We start from the raw sequence: 7785 nt of genomic DNA, 5'->3' as shown, positions 1-7785 counted from the left end.
CAGACTCATCAGGATGGCTGTAGTCAATACAGAAAATAGCAAGTGTTAGCGAGGATGCTGAGCGGTTGGAACCCTTTTGTACTCTTACTGGGAGTTTAAAATGGAGCTGCAGCTATGGAAAACAGTATGGCAATTCAACAAAAGGGTAAAAATAGGCCAGGCATGGTGGCTCACACTTGTAAACTCAGCAGTTCGCAAGGCCAGGGCAGGCAAATCACTTGAGGCCAGGAGTTCGAGACCAGCCTGGCCAACCTGGTGAAACTCCATCTCTACTAAAAACACAAAAATTAGCCAGGCATGGTGGTGCAGGCCTGTAATCCCAGCTACTGGGGAGGCTGAGGGATAAGAATCACTTGAACCTAGGAGGCAGAGGTTGCAGTGAGCCAAGATTGCACCACTGCATTCCAGCCTGGGTGACAGAGTGAGACTATGTCTCAAAACAAAGAATTACCATGTAATCCAACATTTCCACTTCTGGGTATGTACCCCCTATAATTCAAAGTATCTCATACATTTATATACTGATGTTCATAGCAGCGTTGTTGAGAGCAAATTCTGATGTGTGTGAGAAATCATATTGTTTGCTGAGATATCCTATAAAGAGTGGTGGCAAGGGAAACCTAGTCAGCCCCCCAAAGCAGAGAACTGCCCCCAAAGCAGAAGACTGCTCGAAGTACTATAAAACAGTAACTAATGTAAATAAGTCTCACGCCAGATGAATTAGTTCTTTGAACACAGGATTTGTGACCCCTTCCTTTTTTCCCTTGTAAAGAGCACTTTCTAGTTTGTCTTTAACCTATAGTAAACACATACTAGCTGCCTGGTTAGTTTGCCTTTAACCAATCAAAGAACACAGAGCATCTGCCTGTAAAACTTGTCACTGGAAAGTCAAGAATAAACACGTAGATCAGAGTCTGCTCTGGACTCTCAGCTGGAAATGCTGTGAGACCCCTGGTGCTCCACTCTGAACCCACCTTTTGCTCTGTATCTCTGTGTCTGTTTCTTAATTCCTTCAGCACTGCCTGGGTTGGGTTCTCCATGGCTGAGCTGGTCTTGGCACATGTTATTCACAGCAGCCAAAAGATAGCACCAACCCAAGTGCCCACCGACAGACAAACAAATGTGGTCTCTCCATACAGTCAAACACTATTCAGCCTTAAAAAGGAAGGAAATTCTGACACATGCTAGCACATGGATGAACCTTGAGGACATTACAAAAAGTGAAATGAGCCAGTCACAAAAAGAGAAATACTGTATGATTCCACTTATGTGAAGGACATAGAGTGATCAGATTCACAGAGACAGAAAGTAGAGTGGTGGTGGCCAGGAGCTGGGAGAGCCAGTAATGGCTTATTGAATGGGGACAGAGTTTCATTTTGGCAGGATTTAGTGAGTTCCAGAGTTTGGCTGCACACAAATATAAATGTACTTACACTGACGTGTGTACTTTAAAATGGTTATGGTAAATATTTTGTGTTTTACCACATTTAAAATTTTTGACATTGGAAATGTATATTTATTGAGCACCTCCGTGCTGGGCATGATGATACAATTATGAACACCGTAGTTATAAAAAACACTCTTAGGGAGGTACAATTCTAAGTGTAAAAACTAGCACAGACAGACAATAATAGACACAGATGCACAGGACTCAGATAGTAGGCTTATTAGACAGAGATTATAGATTTTAGAAGGGAACTAGAAATTACTAAAATTACTAATCATTAAATTTGTAGTTTGGCTAAATTAATTAATAAACAGCTAATTTACTAATTACTGGAAATTACATAATGAAAAAGAACCAGAATGTAGTAGAAAGAGATTGCCACCTTTTAGAAAAGGCCACCTAAAGCCCATATTTTAGACAGTGCTCTTAGCAGATGAGCCATAGAAGGGCACTTCCTGACCAGGCGTGGTGGCTCATGCCTGTAGTCCCAGCTACTCAGGAGGCTGAGGCAGGGGAATCACTTGAACCCAGCAGGCAGAGGTTGCAGTGAGCTGATACTGTATCAGTGCACTCCAGCCTGGGCAACAGAGAAAGACTCCATTTCAAAAAATAAATAGCAGGGTGTGGTGTCTCACGCCTGTAATCCCAGCACTTTGGGAGGCCAAGGTGGGCGGATCACTTGAGGTCAAGAGTTGGAGACCAGCCTGGCCATACCCATCTCTATTAAAAATACATAAATTAGCTGGGTGTGGTGGCAGGCATCTGCAATCTCAGATGCTCAGGAGCCTGAGCCAGAATTGCTTGATCCCGGAGGCAGAGGTTACAGTGTGCCGCTGTACTCCAGCCTGGGTGACAGAGCCAGACTCCATCTCAAAAAAATTAGAGCTGATCTTTTAAACAGTTCTCCTAGCAGATGAGGGATACAAGAGCGCTTCCTTACCCTGGTAGCTCTGAGTGTCCAGTCTGTGCCCTTGCTCACCACACTTGATGGGGAAACAGTAGAGCAGCCTCCACTGCAAGGTGCACTGAAGATCCCACCCACACAGTGAGAGTTCCCTTTAGCCTGCTCTTCAGGCTGGATGCATCCTGAGCTCTTAATGCATCCTGTGCTAAGGTTCCACACTCCCCTGGGCTGGGAAGTATGTCTTAGTCTTCTGTCTCCAGGGTGCTGGTGGCAGAGCCTGACATGGAGAGAGCGCTCCATAGATGCTCGTTCAATTTCCTAGGAATTCAGCAGGCTGGGCATAACACCGCTGCCTGCAAAGGCCTGGCAGGTGTAGGGACTCATCCACCTGTGCCTGCTGCTCTTACAGAAAGGGGAGAGCGGCATGAGTGGAAGTGGAGTGTTGTACTTTTAATAAGCAGGACCAGGGGCTGTAATAGGGGCCCCAGCATAATTTATCTTAGAAAACAGCAGGGGCCCCTCTCCTCTGGGGCCCACAGCCTGGCCTTACTTCTCTTCTCTCTTCTTTACAGTTTGAGATTTCATCTAAGCCAGCACTAGGCTGCCAAAGACTTCAAACTCCTTCACTTCTACTGTAATTCCAGCTCCTTGACTAGGGCAAGATTCTTGGCTGGGACAGAATAACCAGCATGGAATGCTGAGAAACTCAGAACCACATGTGCTTCAAATGCAGGGGAGAAGAGCTGTTTGCCATTGCGCTCAAAATACTTGAGGACATGAAACTCTCCCACTGGTCTGGGTAATTCACCCCCTTCCTCCACACCTCCACAGTAAACCAAGAGACAGCATGGCTAGCGAGTCCCAGCCCTGCAGAGAGAGCTCTACCGGCTCCTGTTCATGCCCAAGGTATTTATTCACTTATTCAACAGCCATGTGGGAAGCCACCGCTTCAGAACACTGACTGTGTGGAGGGGGACAGGAAGCCAGGTTCTCAGCTGCCTGGTCCTAGCGCTCCCTGCCTGAGTCACGGGCCTCCTGAGGCAGGAGCTTCTTTGAGGGGAACTGATAGCCCTTCAGAAGCCCAGGCATAGAGCTGCTTTCTTTGGGGTAGACACCTTGGGACTGAATGCTTTGGAGGGCCTCTGTTGTGGTAGGGGCACCTGAGAATTCAGGCCCCCAGGCTACAGCATTCAAAGTTTTTTTAAAATTTCTTTTGGAACATAACGCTTTCCTTTGAGTTTTCAACTGAAAAATAAAGCTAGCAGAATCCAAGAATGTGTCTCTGGATTGCTGGGGCTGACCATCCACTCAGGAGATGCGGAGACGTGGGCAGCTACAGAATCTTCTCACCAATAGAGGGTGCCCTTGTGCCCTCTTTGGGCTGAGAATTTGGTAGGAGATTGTAGGGTCCAGATTCCAAAGCAAAGGGCCAGGCGTCAGCCATGGGGACTGAGGCAAGCTGAGGGCCAGACGCCAGACTTGGCTGTCCCTGACCTCCCACCCATGAATCCCTGGTGCACAGCAGGTGCTAGATGAAGTTCAGAAGAAAGAACTCCAGGGTAAACGGGAATGAGAAGGTTGGTCCTCCATATTTCCACCCTGGAGAGAAGAGAAGGGAGGGTGGCTGGGATCTGAGTGTTTGCTATGGTTACAGCCTAAAGACCTCTGAGCCCAGGCACTCCTCCAAGTGCCTTGAAAGATGTTTGATCTTAAGCCTTACAATAGTCCAATGAAGAATAGATGATCTCCTCAATGAGGGAAGAAACAAAGGCTCAGAGAGTGGAGGGGATTCCCCCAAGGTCATATAACCTACAAATGACCAGGACGGTGCTGATGCAGGCCTGTCTGCCTCCCAATGCTGCCCAAGCTCAATCGGCCCCTACCACTTCTGCTTTTGCAATAATAGCCTTATGCCACATATTCCACCAGTTACTTTATGAAAGAAAGCCAATAAAATTTAGCCATATCCCAAGCCATAATAACAGGTAGCTCCTGTTAAAAACACCATGTAAATCAGGTCACGAAAGACCAGAAATGCACCCACAACAGTTACAGGTGCTGTGCTAGCCACTGTTTGGGGAACTCAGCCTAGGAATATGAGTGAAGAGACAAATCACAAAGAAACGCAAATCACTTCCAGCCAAACTAAGCTTCATAAGTGAAGGAAAAATAAAATCCCTTGCGAACAAACAAGTACTCAGAGATTTTATCACCACCAGGCCTGCTTTACAAGAGCTCCTGAAAGAGGCACTAAATATAGAAAGGAACAACCAGTACCAGCCACTCCAAAAACATACCAAAAGGTAAAGAGCATCAACACAATGAAGAAACTGCATCAACTAACGGGCAAAACAGCCAGCTACCATCAAAATGGCAGTATCAAATTCACACATAACAATATTAACCCTAAATGTAAATGGGCTAAATTCCCCAATCAAAAGATACAGACTGGCAAATTGGATAAAAAGCCAAAACCCATCTGTGTGCTGTATCCAGGAAACCCATCTCACATGCAAGGATACACAAAGGTTCAAAATAAAGGGATGGAGGAACGTTTACCAAGCAAGTGGAGAGCAAAAAAAAAGCAGGAGTTGCAATTCTTATCTCTGATAAAATAGACTTTAAACCAACAAAGATCAAAACAGACAAAGAAGGGCATTACATAATGGTAAAAGGATCAATGCAACAAGAAGAGCTAACAATCCTAAATATATACGCACCCAATACAGGACCACCCAGATACATAAGGCAAGTTCTTAATGACGTACAAAGAGACTTAGACTCCCATACAACTATAGTGGGAGACTTTAACACCCCATTGTCAATATTAGACAGATCCACAAGACAAAAAATTAACAAGGATATCCAGGTATTGAACTCAGACCTGGACCAAGCAAACCTATTAAACATTTACAGAACTCTCCACCCCAAATCCACAGAATATACATTCCTCTAAGTACCACATCACACCTACTCTAAAATTGACCACATAATTGGAAGTAAATCACTCCTCAGTAAATGCAAAAGAACAGAAATCCTAACAAACAGTCTCTCAGACCACAGTGCAATCAAGTTAGAACTCAGAATTCAGAAACTAAATCAGAACCGCACAGCTTCATGGAAACTGAACAACTGGCTCTTGAATGTTGACTGGATAAACAATGACATGAAGGCAGAAATAAAGATGTTCTTCGAAACCAGCAAGAATGATGGCACAACATACCAGAAACTCTGGGACACATTTAAAGCAGCCTCTAGAGGAAAATATATAGCAGTAAATGCCCACATGAGAAGAAAGGAGAGATCTAAAATTGACACCCTATCATCAAAATTGAAAGAGCTAGAGGAGCAAGATCAAAAAAACTCAAAACCTAGCAGAAGACAAGAAATAACTAAGAGCAGAACTGAAGGAGATAGAGACACAAAAAACCCTTCAAAAAAATCAATAAATTCAGGAGCTTGTTTTTTGAAAAGATCAAAAAAATACAGACCACTAGCCAGATTAATAAACAAAAGAGAATAATCAAATAGATGCAATAAAAAACAATAAAGGGGATATCACCACAGATTCCACAGTAATTCAAACCATCATCAGAGATTATTACAAACAACTCTATGCACATAAACTAGTAAAGCTGGAAGAAATGGATAAATTCCTGGACATTTACATCCTCCCAAGCCTAAACCAGGAAGAAGTTGAAACCCTGAATAGACCAATAACAAGGCCTGAAGTTGAGGCAGCAATTAAGAACATACCACCCACAAAAAGCCCAGGTCCAGATGGGTTCACAGCAGAATTCTACCAGAAATACAAAGAGGAGCTGGTACCATTCCTTCTCAAACTATTCCAAATAATCCAAAAAGAGAGAATTCTTCCCAAATCATTTTATGAGACCAACATCATCCTGATACCAAAACTCGGCAGAGACTCAGCAAGAAATGAAAACTTCAGGCCAATATCCATGATGAACATAGATGTAAAAATCTTCAATAAAATACTGACAAGCCGATTGCAACAGCACATCAAAAAGCTTATCCACCATGATCAAGTAGGATTCATCCCGGGGATGCAAGGCTCGTTCAACATACGCAAGTCTATAAACGTAATTCACCACATAAACAGAACCAAAGAAAAAAACACATGATTATCTCAATTGATGCAGAGAAGGCCTTTGACAAAATTCAACAGCCATTTATGCTAAAAAAAAAACCCTCAATAAACTAGGTATTGATGGAATGTATCTCAAAATAATAAAAGCTATTTATGACAAACCAACAGCCAATATCATACTGAATGAGCAAAAACCAGAAGCATTCCCTTTGAAATCTGGCACTAGACAAAGATGACCTGTCTCACCACTCTTATTCAATATAGTACTGGAAGTTCTCGCCAGAGCAATCAGGCAAAAAATAAATAAATAAATAAAGGATATTCAAATAGGAAAGGAGGAAGTCAAATTGTCTCTATTTGCAGATGACATGATTGTATATGTATCTACAAGACCCCACTGTCTCAGCCCAAAATCTCCTGAAACTGATAAGCAACTTCAGCGGAGTCTCAGGATACAAAATCAATGTGCAAAAATCACAAGCATTCCTATACACCAATAACAGACTTAAAGAGAGCCAAATCAAGAACTAGCTGCTATTCACAATTGCTACCAAGAGAATAAAATACCTAGGAATACAACTAACAAGGATCATAAAGGACCTCTTCAAGGAGCACTACAAGCAGTGGCTCAACGAAATCAGAGAGGACACAAACAGATGGAGAAACGTTCCATGTTCATGGTTAGGAAGAATGAATATTGTGAAAATGGCCATACTGCCCAAAGTAATTTACAGATTCAATGCTATCCCCATCAAGCTACCAATGACCTTCTTCACACAACTGGAAAAAAACCACCTTAAACTTCATATGGAACCAAAAGAGAGCCCTCATAGCCAAGTCAATTCTAAGCAAAAAGAACAAAGTGGGAGGCATCACACTACCAGACTTCAAACTATACTACAAGGCTACAGTAATCAAAACAGCATGGTACTGGTACCAAAACAGAGATATAGACCAATGGAACAGAACAGAGGCCTCGGAGGCAACACAACATATCTTCAACCATCCTATCTTTGACAAACCTGACAAAAACAAGCAATGGGGAAAGGATTCCCTATTTAATAAATGGTGTTGAAAAAACTGGCTAGCCATGTGCAGAAAGCAGAAACTTGCCCCCTTCCTGACACCTTACACTAAAATTAACTCCAGATGGATTAAAGACTTAAACATAAGACCTAACACCATAAAAACCCTAGAAGAAAATCTAGGCAAAACTATTCAGGACATAGGTGTAAGCAAGGACTTCATGACTAAAACACCAAAAGCATTGGTGACAAAAGCCAAAATAGACAAATGGGACTTAATTAAACTCTAGAGCTTCTG

Source organism: Cebus imitator, unplaced genomic scaffold (assembly GCF_001604975.1).
Source record: "Cebus imitator isolate Cc_AM_T3 unplaced genomic scaffold, Cebus_imitator-1.0 Scaffold386, whole genome shotgun sequence".
Classification (NCBI taxonomy): Eukaryota; Metazoa; Chordata; class Mammalia; order Primates; family Cebidae; genus Cebus; species Cebus imitator.
This window is presented reverse-complemented; position numbering follows the sequence as displayed.